This window comes from Odocoileus virginianus, chromosome 6 (genome assembly GCF_023699985.2).
Source record: "Odocoileus virginianus isolate 20LAN1187 ecotype Illinois chromosome 6, Ovbor_1.2, whole genome shotgun sequence".
Taxonomy (NCBI): domain Eukaryota; kingdom Metazoa; phylum Chordata; class Mammalia; order Artiodactyla; family Cervidae; genus Odocoileus; species Odocoileus virginianus.
In genome coordinates, this window is record NC_069679.1 from 38,052,209 (window position 1) to 38,068,241 (window position 16,033).

At 41.6% G+C, this 16,033-nt stretch overlaps 1 protein-coding gene across 1 annotated transcript in view; it reads left to right on the forward strand.

Annotated features, from left to right (window-relative positions):
- The window catches only part of RORA (RAR related orphan receptor A), a 778,196-nt gene that overhangs the window by 156,822 nt on the left and 605,341 nt on the right, over positions 1-16,033 (forward strand). The window lies entirely within an intron of this gene.

The following is a 16,033-nucleotide window of genomic DNA, read 5'->3' on the forward strand; positions in this document are numbered from 1 at the left end:
ATCTGAGATGGGAGCTGTTCATAATCCTACAGGGTCAGTGAATATCTTGGTTTTAAATAACAGGAGCATTGAGGAAGCTTGTTGTGATAAACGGTGCACCTGCACACTGCCTTCAGCCTTGCCTTAGAATCAAACAAGAGTCTTTTAGCATATGAATCCAAGAAAGCTGTTCAGAGGGCCATTTATAGCATAGACGCCCGTTTCCAGGTCTCTGCCAGTTGTGGTTCAGAGCACAGGTGATCTGCCTACTTGGATTCAACTCCTTTTCTGCAGTGAGTTAAGAAAAGATGCCTTCAATGGTGGACAGAGTGGATAGGAAGCCATACCTTTATAAAAGTCTTCCATTCATTTGCTGCAGAACTACTTTGGGCCTGCCCAGATATAGATTCCTGGAACTCCAATGGAATGAAAACACTGAACATGTAACATTATTCCAAGACTTTTACTATGGTCCATGCCCTGTTTTGAGGACTTTATGTGTATTAACTCATTTAATCCTCAAAATAGTGTTAGAACTAAAAAGAAAGATGCTGCTTCTGTGATCTTTCAGTCCTCTTTAAGGTCATATGGTAGCCTGAGGTAGATATATAACTTGACCCTATGTTAGTTCACAAAAATACTATTTCCAGGAGCAGAGCACACTTTATAAAGTAGATACTATTGATAAGAAAGTAAAAACAATATCACTTACTTTTTATTAATAGAAATGTGCAGAGAAAAGACCCCATCTTGTACAAAACTTCATTCAGGTTCTTTTAAGATTCAGTTCTTTATGTTAAATGGTCAGCCTTTTAGGAGGGATTTATTTAAAGGTCCTAAATGTATGTAGTTCTTGGGATGGATGATTTCTTCATCCAGCACTTAAAGTTAAAATCTTTCCACTCTAATGAGTCATAGAGTAGTTTGAAATATGGAAATGTGAGTGATTTCACTCCTATCACTGGGGTATTACCCTATGTTCTAAAATCATACCATAAAAACATAAACTCACTACTCTAATCTTGTAGGGTTATCCATGCCAGTGTCCAGTGAGGGAAGTGAGAGAAGGCGGCATGATCCAGGTAACGATATTTTTTCATGAAAAGCAAGAAATGGAAATGTTTTGGCTTTCTTTCAATAACATGTAATTTGTAATGTTCTTCCCCTCATTTATAATCCTATCTGTGTATAAATAGTAATTTGCTCTTATAAACATGTACTGTAGTAAGAGTTCTGTGGGGAGCAGTTGGTGTTCGTTATCTGTGACATCATGAGCATTTAAAAAACAATAATTATAAATATTCTCTAGAGTGAAAAAAATAGTGGAAAGAATTGGAGAGTCTGTCTAGAGACTTTCTTATTGCTCTGTTTCGTCCTGCCTCCACCCCAATTACTTTGAGTTTGGGCTTGCTTAAATCGTACAAAACTCAATGTAGATGTTACCTACTGCAAAGGTCAGAGAATGTTATGGTTTGAAGAACAGTATTTAGTAATATGACTTCTTTATATCTGAAATAAGTTGCTGTTGTTTATGTTGGCCTTCCAATTCTGAAATCCAAAGAATAAGCCGAGGTTCCTTTGCCTGACACAGTAAATTGTGGTTTGTTTGTTTGCTTTCCTTTGTTTTTTAAATCCAAGGATATACCAATGGAATGAAGGTTTGTATTTCTCTGAAAGGTCCCAGTTACAGGGAAACAGTTAATTCTAGTAATAGAGATTAGTCTATGAAACACAAGCAAAAGGATCCATGTATCAAAGGCATACTTCAGTTTCATAAAATTTACAGAGTGGCATTTCAACCATTAGATTATTAATGGGATGCTTAGAAAGGAAAGGAGCAAAGTTAGAGTGGAATCTGAATATATGAACTGCTTATGTTCTTAAAGTCCTATTTGTACCCAGTTTTTTGTAACTTGGAATGCATTCCCCTATAGGAACTATATTTTGCTTGCTTTGGGGCTCCCTAGCTAGCTTATGAAAATCTATGTTAAACATAATGTAGTAACATGGTTTTTTAGAAAGTGAACCAAATTAGATATCAGGTGGCCTTGGGTTTGAGTGCAGACTGGAGCAAACTCTTTCTATGGCCTTAGGCAGGTCCCTAAACCGTTTAGTGCTTTTGCACATAGATAAAACTCTAATGCTGAAACCCAGTATTGGATATGGGGTAAACATTCAACAAATGTTTGCTGAATGAGTGAACAAATGAGTAAGCCTATATTTTATTTCTGTGGGGAAAAAAATCCATCCAAAGGATGTCAGACTTTCATAGCTTCTGTGGTATCACTGTGGAGATTGCAGACCAAGTACAAAATTGGAAACTTCTTAAGGCCTTTCGTAGCCACTTATGTAGTGTCGAGATCGCCTCTGTGTGCCTGGTGGCTGGATATCTAGCCCTGCCAGCTCCAGAGGCAAGGCCAAAGCTTCATGAAAACCTTAATAGGCTCCCATACAAGCAGAGGAGGCATGGCAGGGGTTGTGGTGGCCATTTGTATATTTGACTCATGAACAAGTTGCATGTTTGCAAATCAAGGACTTTGTGTTTACTTCTCCCTTTGTGAAATGTGACAAAAGTATTAAAAATGTCTTGATTAGAAAATATATTAAATATATATTTTGATGGGAGCAATGCATTTAAAATAATGAGAAGGAAGAAGAACACTTAAGAAAAATGAAATGCGTAGTGTTATACCCAAACAGGAGCAAAAAGACACAAGGTACTCTAGACTTGGAGGCAGCTCATTCTGATTTTGGGAATGGACTTTCGGTTTATTTTAATGTAACCCCTGCTTTTCGAATTATAGTCGTTCGTTCTCAAACAGGCACTGGTAGAAGCAGTTTTAAATCTGTTTTCTATTTCAGTAGGCATACCTTCTGAAAAACCCCTAAAATTTCAAGAGGAGCTTTTTCTTCCTTTCTTTTTCTTAAGCAATTGCTGTTTGTTTGTTTGTTTGTTTCTTTTTTTTTTTTTGAGCTCCAAGGGCTGACAGCTGTTCTTGTCTTGCTTGGGGATTTTTTCACAATGTGGATTAATCAATGTTATGAACTGGGTCGTGGGGTTTTGGGAATGTAATTGGTTTCAGATGACACTTTGCTAGTCAATCTGTGAAACAGCCGAATGTTGACACAGCTGAACAATTCCAGCTGTTTCCACTCGCCCCTTCCTCTTTCCTTGGACGCTGCATGCATCCTCTGCCTTTATTTGTGTCTGCCCTCTCTCATTGTGACTTTGCTAAACTAATTTGTTATCCTTTCTGAAATTTCTTTTTGCTTTTCTCTTCTTTGGGATATCAGGGCTCCCCCTTTATTATAGCCTCCACCCAATTTTATTTTGCAAAACTTCTTTCTTGGCTTGCATAGTTTTTTAAGGAAATAATAGTTTTACCACTTAAGTTCGTTCTCTTTTATTTGTGGTGATCCCCTAGTTTGTTTATATAAAGGTGCAGAGCACCAATTTAGGCTTTGCACAAGTGCTTGGATTCTGTGAATATTTGGTTTCACAATTGCTTGATCAACCTTTATTTTTAATTACAAGAGACATTTCCATTGAATAAACAATACAAACCATTAGCTTCATTCAATGCATAGTGATATTTGCTACTGTATATCCTTCTGAAACTATGAGAAAAGATTCAGGTGTCGGTATTGCTGCTAGAAAGATGCATGATTAGAAAGGAGGAATCAAAAAAGGACCGACCCTGAATTATGTACATTATATTAACAGTTTATATACTGTCAGGGGAAATGGTTTGTAAATTGCTTTCAGTGGTTTTTCATTATCAGACTAATTTCTCTTTGTTTTTTCAAGAGTACTTGTTTCTGCATCTTAGTCAGTAGGGAAAAGGCTTTAACTATTTGGGTGCCCAATATAGTTTCGTTACTTTATATAATTTTTGTTACAGTGGGCTGTAAATCCAGGGCTAAGTGAGCTAAACCGAAGAATAGGGCTGCACAGATAGGTACATATTTGAGTGTGGTCATTCCCAAAAGCTAAGACTCTTGATGTGGGTGAGGTAATCTCATTTTTCCCAGAAAGGTCTGTATTGACTGAATGAATGACTCAGGCTTACAGGACAATGGGCAGTACCTACTCTGCCTTCCTTGCAGACTTAAATGCACAGCACAATTAAATACTCCTAAGTCGGAGTCAAGTCTAAGATGTCAAAGAACTTGGAACAATTGAGCAACTGTCATGAGAATTTGGTGAATAAATGCAATTGACATAGCACATTTTTCCAGATACGCCCTCCTCTTACAATTGTTAATGAACATGGTATCAGAGGAAAGAGTCTCAAGGGTGGAGATTATCTCAGAGACAGGAAACAATGGATAGATAGAGAATGTCATTTCTTTGAATGAAGACTATAAACAGTACAGGCCTCTAGACGCTGGTCCATTTTTCGCTTTTATGTAATCTTGTGTCTAGTGAAACTTCTGGATGTAATAGTGAAATACTGATCTGACATGAGCCACGTGTGCAGAAAAGAAGAAAAAGAGCATCTGTATAAACAAAGCACATGGAAAAAGTAACTCAAATTGCACTTGGAAGTGAGAAGCCAGAATTATAGATGATAACCCAGCAAATGGGTTTATATGTTACTGGGGTTACATTACATGGGGTTACATGTAATGGGTTCACATGAACAGTTCTCTGAAGACTGACAAAATTGTGGTTATTGTCCAAAAGGCAGGCTGGGTGTAATTGTGGAGGGTGTTGGAATCAAAATCAAAAGCATGTCTCAGGCCATTTATACTGTGATCTTCAGCTGGACCAATATACCTTAAGAACAACCTAATGAATCCAAGAAAGGTTTGGGAAGGGATAAAGGAGCTAAGGGATTTTAGATATACTGCAAGAGCAAACAGATGTATCTGGTACCCTTCATCTAAGAAGTTGAGAATGGATAGGATGAAGGTTTTTAAAATGGTAGAGGTTCAGGCACTGCTCCCAAGTTGGTTTAAATATTAGAAATTTCTACAGTTCCACTTCTCTGCCAGGAAAGGGGATGGACAGATGGTGTTTTAGTTTTTCTTGCTACCTGATGATGAGGGGAAGTGCAGAAGCCTCAATTTCTGGTGGTGATGGTTGCTCAGGCACTCACATGGTCTCCCCAAAGCTACTCAAAATGAATCTTAGAGTGCTTTTCACAGAGGGCATCACTGATGTCAAGAATCTGGGGAGGCTGTGAAAATGGCACATCACCGGGCTCCACAGTAGACCTGCAGAATCAGTATGAAGGGAGAGGGTCTGCATTTTTAACAAGCCCCCTAGGTGAATCTTGAATCCTCCAAAGTTTAAAAACCATAAAGTCTACACTAGGATTTTAGGCTAAGTGGGAAGTACCAGGTTACAGCACAGGTGTAATGGGATATAGCTCCCCAGTTTAATATAAAGCCAATAAGAACGGGCAATGTAAATGTGCCCTTTGTATTGCCAGGTATTACAAAAATAAAGAGCTGTTCAAATATTTGGTGCTAAGAAGGTGCAGACTCAAATTACCTGGACAGCATTCCTAGGTGGAAACTGGGACTCCAAGGAATGAGAGTTGTTTTTCTTTGTGATTTGATGTGCCTTAGTGCCTTTCCTTTCGGAATGTGATTGCATAATTGTACACAGGCACTCCCTCCCTTGAGGCAGAGGGCTAATTACATAACACAGCCAATAGGCCCCATCACACTGTCCTCTAATTATGGTTTATGAAATGTACTGAGTTGACCTTTGCCATCACAGCTGCCCTGAAGGTTGACTCCAGGATATTATGGCTGGAAGGGGTTTGAGACATTATCCAGCAATAACTCTACCAAAGCTTATTCTGAAGCTAGTGGAAGGCCCAATACAGAAAGGCAGTTCAGGACCAGGACCAGAAGCTGACTTTCCCAGTGTTTTCCATAGTTTAACATCTAGACCAACATGTTCTTACTTTATTTTGCAATTTCATTGTTGTTTTGTTGTTGTTTAGGCACTAAATCGTGTCCAGTTCTTTTGCCATCCCATGGACTGTGGCCCACCAGGCTCCTCTGTCCATGGGACTTCCCAGGCAAGAATACTGGGGTGGGTTGCCATTTCCTTCTCCAGGGGATTTTCACAGACCAGGGATCGAACCTACGCCTCCTGAATTGACAGGTGTATTCTTTACCACTAAGCAACCAAAGAAGCAATACTGGCTTATTTTTACTGTTCTCATAGGAAACTCAGTTTGGAATCACCTAGGAGTCTTAAGTTGAAAAGGTATCATTTAATGTTCCTACTCTTTTATACTCATAATAGTTAATATTTATTGATCTCATGCCATGTGCCAGACAGTGCATTAAACACTTGATATACATTAACCATCTCAGCCTCTCAGCAGGCCCATGAGGGTGAAGATCCCCATGTTAAAGATGAGGCTTTTGAAATATTGAAGATTTTCCAAGGACATACAACTGGTAAATAGGAGACCAAAGATTTCAATCAGGCCAATCTGATTCCAGGTTATTATTTTATTTTACCAAGTATTAGTTGACTATGTTGATGTACAAAAATTCTCTTTTGTGCAGATACAAGCCCAGGGAACATTATCTGAATTACTCTTTACATTTAGATAATACAATATAAAGTGTGCTCAACATTTACACCAGGTTCTGAATGACACAACTTTTGCATTATCAGGTTACACTGATAGAGTGTTAATACTCTAGTGTTGTCTCATGGGACTATGTCTGTCTTCTCCCTGCCTCCTTCCATGCCCATCTTTCTTAACAAGCTTCCTTTTTGTGAAATAAGATAACCCATGATGAAGGGAGTCTTTTTTTCTGTGGAACTTGAATTTCTATTTAGGGACAATAGCAGCTCCACACATGAAGGCATTGGATACTATACTCGTTCGTCTCTAAGGGGAGCATTGTTGTTGGCAGCACTATTGAATGGTGTGTCATGATTGGTGGGCTTTGTGTGGCCATCCTGGTGCTCGCAGATGTGTCCCATGGGTCAGCAAGCACACCGGTGAACATGTTTGATCTGAGTGCCCACTCCTGACCTTTTTACATTACAGTCTGTTTGTGGATCTTTGTCTCGGGTGAGATACCCAAGCTTTGTAAATTCTGTTGCATTCAGCTGATTGTGATAAATCAGAAGAGTCCAGTATGGAAGGAGAACTCACTCGAAGTGGGATGCCTTGTTTTACTTTATCACAGGCTTTTCGAAGGGAGCGTGTCCTTGGACCTTGGTAGTCAGCGTAGAAACACTCACCCTCAAGGATGGAGACTATTTCCCTGTAGACACAGAACTCCTATCCCTGCCCTACATATGAGGGAGATGAAAGGGGATGCCGCTGTCATCACTCCAGGTGCAATGCCATGGGGACACCAAATGCACAACTACACACGTGAAATGCACCTACTGCCTGCAAATGCCTGAAGGCTGCTCATCAAAGCAGCAGTGGTCACAAACATGCAGAGCCTTTATCCAGGCTGTTCCCTCTGCCTGAAGTGCCCTCTTGGATCTTCTCTATTGGGTTTACTCCTTTTTTCAGCACTCTGCGCCAGGTCTCCTCCTCTGAGACCTCTCCCCTGCCTCCATACCGGCCAGCGCAGCCCCTCCCCACTGCTCTGTGCTGACCTTGGTCAGCTTCTGCAGCATGCTGGTTTAGAGTGGTTCATATTCTTAAGCATACCTGATTTTCAGGACTCCCAGAGGCCTCTCCAGGGGAACACCAGTCCAGAAAAATGCCCCTTTCCAGCCAAGGGAGCAGAAGTAATGACTTTTCTTTTCTTTCATTGGTATCTGGGCCACTCAGTTGGGTATAGAGATGGGGATCATCAGCATGACTGGCTGGGAGCCACTGCGTGTCTCTCCTGAGGCTTTATCACTCAAACCTCACACCTTTTCTCCGAAAGTAAAAAGGGGTGCTTATTCTGATTTGTAAGTTCCGCATGAGGTGAATCAACTGTGCTGTGCCATCGAGAAGTGGGAAGTCCCTAGGAACATGAGGCCTTAGGGAAATAGCACTGGATCTTGAGGAAAGGATTGAGAAAGACACAAGAAGTGGGAAGCATGGCCCGAGGTTTGGCCAAACACAACAGCGGAAGTGCTGTGTGGGCAAGTGACTTTGTCCCTGTTGTTGCGTGGCGTTACCCTGGTGCCATGTCAGGATTTGGGAACTAAGACCTAGTGAAGAGGGGACAGTGCCCTTGGTGCAGGGTGCTGGCTTCACTTCTAGTATTTCTATGTAACTCATTAACATGTATTTATTTAGTGTCGGACTTCCCTGATAGCTCAGTTGGTAAAGAATCTGCCTGTAGTGCAGGAGACCTGGGTTCGGTTCCTGGGTCAGGAAGATCCCCTGCAGAAGGAAATGGCAACCCACTCCAATATTCTTGCCTGGCCTGGATAATCCTATGGACAGAGGAGCCTGGTGGGCTACAGTCCATGGAGTCACAGGAGTCAGACATGACTTAGCGACTAAACCACCACCAACAACATTTATTGAGCACGTACTGTATGCAAGGTGCTGATGCAGTGATGTATAATGCCTTACTCTTTGCAGTCCCCTTCTGCCCAGCAGCTAAAGCAGTAGCTTAAATTTCCTTTAAACTCTTGAAATTTAGAGAAAGGCTATGTAAATTTGAATTATTTTCAATATAAGTGGGATGAATAAATCATAAAGGGCTTGTGCATAGGAAGGAACCTTAGTCAGAGAACTACACGTTAGAGTGAGGAATGAGACAAGAAGGCTGTGTACCAGGTGCCACCCACACCCAATAACATCAAGCATGCCACCTATCTCACACGAGAGATATGCCTGCTACCCGCACCTTGACTTCACTTCTTGCCTTGTCCTTCAATGCCAAATTCTGGGTTGGGGGCAGAAAATAGCACCTCGTTCCTCATAAAGACTTTGGGGATACCTGCCTTTAAATTCAGGCTGGATATTTAAATTGTCTAGGATGCTGGATTTTAGCCATTTTGCTTATTTTAATAAAAAGAGTTAGGTGATATGACCACTGATGCATCCTGTTTCTCCCACAGGCTGTTGGGATGGAAAAGTGGAAACTCCAGAGACAGAGTCCCCACTTTCCCTGAGTAGCTGAGCAGTCTCTGACCGAGGGAGGTGATAGCCACTGGGGATAGGACTTCCCCATTTCCTCCCCTGCCGTGGGTCTCAGGGTCTCCACACTGCCTCCTGTCCTGAGGAGTAGGGGAAGGCCCTTCTCAAGTGCCTGCTGTTAGGGTGGGTTGTCACGGCAACCACTTGGGACTGGGCCAAGGAGAAGGGGCTCCTACAGTGCATTGACGTAGACAGAGCACCATGGGGAGGGGAAGTGGGCCAGGAGAACAGTGAGACAGGGTTCTGGATGCCAGAGGACCAGCGAACATGATTATCACGTGCTCACTTGACACAGCATGATGCCAGCTATGGTGGGGGGCGAGCCTGGGAAAGGTGAAATTTGCCTCTCCCTGCAAGGAATTAGTTTACAGTCTCTTCACTCACCAAGTATTTATGGGATACCTTTCTGGAGCTATACTCTGCAATAGGTGATTCGGATTAATCAGATAATAATAGAGACATCTGCCTCCTTCTGCCTCCATGGAACTAATCATTGGGTGGCACTTATCAGAAGGGCATTGTTTTTTTTTTTTTCAAATGCAGAAAGGTTTTTGATCCATCTTGTATATTTTATGGACTGAGTTACTGAATGTAACCAAATCCCCTTCTCTTGATTAGAGTTATTGGCTGCTCAAACAGGAGCTTTGTGTCTACTTTAATTTTTCTCTTTGATACCATCTGTCCTTGGCTCAGCTTTTCGACTGATCTCTATTAAGTTAAGTTAAGTGAAAATTGCTCAGTCGTGCCTGACTCTTTGCGACCCTGTGGACTATACCGTCCATGGAATTCTCCAGGCCAGAATACTGGAGTGGGTAGCCTTTCCCTTCTCCAGGGGATCTTCCCAACTCAGGGACTGAACCCAGGTTTCCCGCATTGCAGGAGGATTCTTTTATCAGCTGAGCCACAAGGGAAGCCTTATTACGGAGGGGACAGGTAAAGAAAATTGCGATGAATAATCTTTTATTATATGCCATAGGTAGTAGAAAATCCTGAGCTCTGATTTTCCTATGAAGGAAAGGTTTCTGTTGATAGAAATAAGAATAACATATCTCAAAGCAGATATTGAATGGAGTAAGGAAGGTAACTGCAAACTTCTGTTCCTCCAGACACAAACATGTAATTGCTCATACAATGGTCTTGTAGTAAGCTGGCACATTTGAATAACTCTTTGGTGGGTTTCTGTGGTAGCTCAGTGGTAAAGAATCCGCCTGCCAATGCAGGAGTCATAGGTTCAATTCCTGATCTGGGAAGATTCCACATGCTGGGAAAAACTAAGCCTGTGAACCACAACTACTGAGCCTGTGCTCTAGAGCCCAGGAGCCACAACTACTAAGCCCACATGCTGCCCTCGAGCCTGTGCTCTGAATCGAGAGAAGCCACCACAAGGGGAAGCCCACACACAGCTAGAGAGTAGCCCCCTGCTTGCTGCAACTAGAGAAAGCCTGCACAGCAATGAAGGCCCACCACAGCCAAAAATAAATGAATAAAAATGAATAACTCTTTGGCAGGCAGGGAATCAGAAAGTGAACTATCCTTCAAAGCGTGAGAAATAGGAATTATAGCTGAGTCAGCGTCACTCTGAGGTATGCAGTGAACATCTTCTGAGGTCCAGGGGTTCAGGGGGCCTGCATGTTAAGTATTTCCTTCCATAGGCATGAATCTTGGTGGTTCTGACTTCCTTAAAAGAACTAGATTACCTATCTTTTCCTGCTGCCAAGGTGGAGGCACCCTTGAGGTTCAGTTACTGGCTTTTTCATCTCCTCTGTGTTCCTCCAGGAGAGGGGTGTGTCCTGATAGCCAGAACATTCATCTGTACCTTAGAAAACAAAGGATGCCCCTGATAGACATTAGGAAGGAAGATGCAGGAGTAACTGGATATTTCTCATCAGGAGAAGGCCCACAGTTATGAAAGAAGTCAGAGACAGCCTCTCTATCCCCAGTGTCACCATTAGTCATGTCTATGGAGATGCTTCATCACCAGAAACTCACCTAATTTTGACAACTTCATCATTCTCCACAACAGAGCCTCCCCGTACTTGCTAATATTTTTTGAACATCTGAACTCTTTTGTGTCAGATGCTGTGCTTCCAAAACTTGGAACAGATGAAGGCAAGTAAGATGCAGGCCTTGTCCTTGTCTAGATTATTGTCTAATGGACAACACTGACTAATGATAATGCAAGGTGATTTATCTGGTTAAAATACAAAGTGATAGACCCTGAAGTCAGGGCCCAGTGACCATGAACTCTGTGCTTCAGTGCTGTCATTATTCTTCTGGTCTCCTCAACGTAGCCACCCAGTTATCCACAATTTTGTCCTCTCTTCCCAGTCTCACCCTTTGATATTCTATTCGTCTGCAACCTTCCCGACTTTCCTAAGATCACCCACCTGTCTCTCTTCCGTGACTGCCTGGACCAGGGCCTTTCTCCCACTTCCCTGCATCCTGTTCCTTGATTCCTGCCCGTGGACCAACTCCCTTCACATCCATCCCAGACTTGGCAGCAAGAGTAATGTGCCTTCAGATATGTCCTTCCTCCTGAACTTTGGTCCTGCACATTTAGCCATTTAGCTAACGGTTAAGAGGTCCTTAGAAGCCCTGGAAGCTCCCTGTGGCTTTGGGGATGAACTCTGAACCTTAGCCTAACCTCCTGTCTGGCCGCACCATGCCTGTCTGACCTTCATCTCCCCTCTCTACAAACGGACCCTCCAGGCAATGCTTTTTCCTTCTTCAGACCTTGTCCTCTCCTCCTGGGTTCTTGCTCTGTTTCCCACCAGGGCACCAGATCCGCGCCCCTACTCCCCCCACTGCCACAGCCTACCCATCCCCCCCCCCCCCCCCCAGTATGGTCCAGTTGAAGTTCTCCTCTGTGAGGCCTCCCTGCCTGCTCCAGTCATAAGGGGGCAGAACTGAAAAACAGAAAACACACTATCCAGTCAGGAACAGACCACCTTCATATAAGAAGTGCCCATGAAACCCTTAGTACCTAAATCTGTGACTGAACCTCTCCTTAAACTTTCTTCAGAACTAATCAAGCATCCTCTAAGTTTCCCCATCCATGGTGGTCTATTTTAACTAGTGTTTTGGTTCAATCCATGAATGAAGAGAGAAATTTTCAGAACTGTAGAGTCCCAAATGTCTATTATTAGCCTAATGACTGCTCTGTCAGTGATGGATCCTGAAGGTGACCTTGAACAAAGATCAATGTCTTTTGTGTGGTTTCTTCTGTGTTTCTGGTATTAAGGAAAGTGAAAGGGAAGAAAAACTGGAGGTTTCTACATGTGTGTGACTCACTGTGGCCCTTAGACACTAACTATGGGGATGCAAGAACACGGGTGTCTTAGAGATGAGCATAATTATTTGTTCTTTCATTATTATATGACTGTTATGAGCTGATTCCAGATTTCATGTGCTTTCATTTTTCAAATGCTTCTTGACATCTGAAGAAATGCTGAAGGCACTTGCCTTCCCAACAGAAAATACTAAACATGATCATTCTGAAAACTGCCAGCAGAAAGATTAAGGTGGAGTGTGTAGGGGTTCGAAGTCACGTGTCCATGTATTTCTGCGTTTGGGGGCTTGGCAGTCAGAAATAATGTTCTTTGTCTTTCATCCTGTCTTTCCCTTTTTTACCTAAATGTTAAAAAGCCAGGCATAATGAAGTGCATAAGATTGAAGTAGAAGCGGGTTGAAATACCTTGCTTTTGTGTGGAGGATCCGGCGAACTTGCTTAGGTTTCCTTCCTCTTTGCTTCGCGCCTGTCGAGACTAAGGAGACCTGGCAGCTAGAGGTACCCTTGGGTGTTCAGGGAGATGGTTGGAGGCAGGCGCCTTTGATGTGCTCACCTACCAAAAATGTCACATCACCACTGCTTCTGTTGTTTCACATTCAATGTGAAAGACTCACTAAAAGGTTAATTTCCAGTCTTGTCAAGTATAGATTATTAAAGGCATTTTTGCTTTTTTGTGACATACCTGGAAAAGTCAGGGGGCACAAGGGAAGGCAGATGGAAAGGTGGAGCAGGCCAAGTGCTGTCAGAAGCCCTTTGGATGCCCACGTCAGGGGACCTTTATCTCCACACAGCAGAAGTAGTGACTGATGACTCTCTTGCAGGAGGAAACTGGAGGGGTGACTGCCTTTCTTCATGGTTGTTGTTCGTTGTTCAAACACTAAGTCGTGTCCAACTCTTTGCAGTCATCTGGACTGCAGCGCACTGGTCTTCCCAGTCCTTCACTGTCTCCTGGAGTTTGTTCAAACTCATGTCCATTGAAGCGGTGATGTCATCTGACCATCGCATCCTCTGTTACCCCCTTCTCGTCCTGCCCTTAATCTTTCCCAGCTTCAGGGTCTTTTCCAGTGAGTCAGCTCTTTGCATCAGCAAAATATTGGAGCGTCAGCATCAGTCCTTTCAATGAGTATTCAGGATTGATTTCCTTTTAGATTGACTGGTTTGATCCCACCTTGCTGTCCAAGGGACTCTCAAAAGTCTTCTCCGGCACCACAATTCAAAAGCATCAATTCTTCGCCGTTCAGCCTTCTTTATGGTCCAACTCTCACACCCATAAATGACTACTGGAAAAACCATAGCTTGACTAGACAGACCTTTGCTGGAAAAGTGATGTCTCTGCTTTTTAATACACTGTCTAGGTTCATCATAGATTTAGGCCTAATCTCTTATGGGACTGGTTTTGGTAACTATTTGTCATTCTTTGTCTTTACTCTGGGGTACAGATTGCCCATATTTTTTTAAAAAAAGATTTTTATGTTTCTATTTGTTTTGATTTCTAGGACCGTGTTTAAATGACAAAAACACCAGATTGAAAGACGGTCCATCTGGTATCTTTGGCTTTCAGAAAAGCCAGTTTGAATCACATCATAGTTGATCCAATGGCTGGAAAACACATATTTACTCAAAATATGGTTAATTCAATGTCTCTGAGTAATCCTAGAGTTTGTTGTCTTGGATGGATCAGGCTTTAATTTCTCCCCTTCTTGTCTTCAGTTTGAGAGTCATTGTGAATGATGAAAGGAACATGGAATTCAGAGAGACCCAGATAGAAGTTCTGGCTTTTCTATGTGAGATCTTTTACCCTTGGGCAAGACACTTATTCTCTCTGAACCTTGTTTTCTTCATTTGATACAAGGCTGTTGATACCTACTATAGGATTTAGGCTAAATCAGAAAACTATATAAAACTGTCTAATGTAGGAGCCAGCAAGTTAGTAGCTTACTGTCCAAAACTGGCCTCCATTTTCTTGATTAGTTCTTTTATTTTTCTGTTTTCCTTCTTAGTATTTTTCTTTTCCTTTACTTTTTTCCCAAAGGTAGTAAGAGTGTATGAATCTTTTAATGCAATTAAGTTGGTAACATTAATTGAATATTTGTTCTTTGTTATAAACAGTATGTTTTTCTGAGACATTGCATTTGAAGTACACTTTTTAATAACAGTGCTGTTAGCTTGAACTTGAAGTTTGGAGTTAGGGCTTCCATAAAGGAATACTCCCTATCAAGAGGCATTTACTTTACTAGATACAGAAGGGAGGAAGAATGCCCTGGTGTTAATTATTTAAAGCCACTTTTTCTAAAAAACATTTCCCAAACCCTAATGATTCTATTTGTTGCCTATAGACATTAGCAGTGCTATTCTACACTGTCATTGACGTGGTTCTAAAAATACAGGAGGGGATGTTTTGATGGGTGGTAATATTTCAGGATGATCCAACTTTTCTGCCTGCGTACTTTATTTAAATATTGTTTTTAAACACCAGCTAGAATCTTTAAAGCAGCCTTTTTCTTTCTGAATTTATTTTTTATGGTGGACCTAATAGTGGCCTAGCAGATGACCTGAATATCTGAAGGTACCGTAAGAAGCTGAAACACCTGCATGTATTGCCAGGGACGAGGTAGGGGAGTAAGTAGGCAAAGATGTGTTCTTCGGGAAATGAAGCGATTTTCTGTTGAATAGTGTTAGGTCCTCTATAAAGAGAAGCTGCAAAATAAATATTAGTCCTCACAGTGGCCCTGGTCACTCAGGGAAGCCGTGCTTGCTTCAGGAACTGCTCTGAGGAACAATGAAGGGAAATTTGAATGAAAACCAACCCAGAAAACATACTAAAACCCACCATATTAAACTTTACTACAGAAAGGGTAAATTCAGATTTCCAATCTTTAAGTTTTTTTTGCTTTGTTTTTAATTAATTTTTATTGGATCATAGTTGCTTTTACAACGCTGTGTTAGTTTCTACTATACAGCAAAATGAATCAGCTGTCTGTATACATATATCCACTCTTTTTTGACTTCCAATTTTTTAAAAAGAGAACTGGGAAGGAGAAGAGAAAGTTTAGGATGATGAGGGTGGCATAGATAACTGAATGAACTCAGATAAAGTGCAAGACCATGAAGACTGTGTCTTTGTGTGTGTGTGTGTGTGTGTTTTCAAAATTGAAATATAGTTGATTTCTCAAAGAGTTGGACACAACTGAAGTAACTTAGCACAGTGCACATAGTTGATTTACAGTGCCTCACATATACAGCAAAGTTTTTCAGTTATATGTAAGAATCTGAAAAAAAAAATTTATGTATTATTTCTCAGATTTTTTTTCCATTTTAGGTTATTACAAGATATGGACTATACAGTTCCCTGTGCCAAGGACCATAACTTATATGGAAGAAAGTTCATGGGCAAGTCAGCCATTACTTAACAGTACAGCCCAGAGACTTTGGCCTTTTTCATAAACAGTGCGTTGTTTGATGGTATCATTTTCCCATACTTGTGCCTCAAGTTTCTCAAAAATAGATTATTTAAAATAATTACTAAGAAATATATAAACACTCAGTGGAGGGACTCTATTGGAACACTGAGTATTGATTGGAGCCTAATTCAGAAGGGCAGCTGTTTGTTCCTTTGTTTTTAAGATTTGATTGAACGTGTTACAGTGTCGCTTTTGTTTTACGTTTCGGTTTTTTTGAC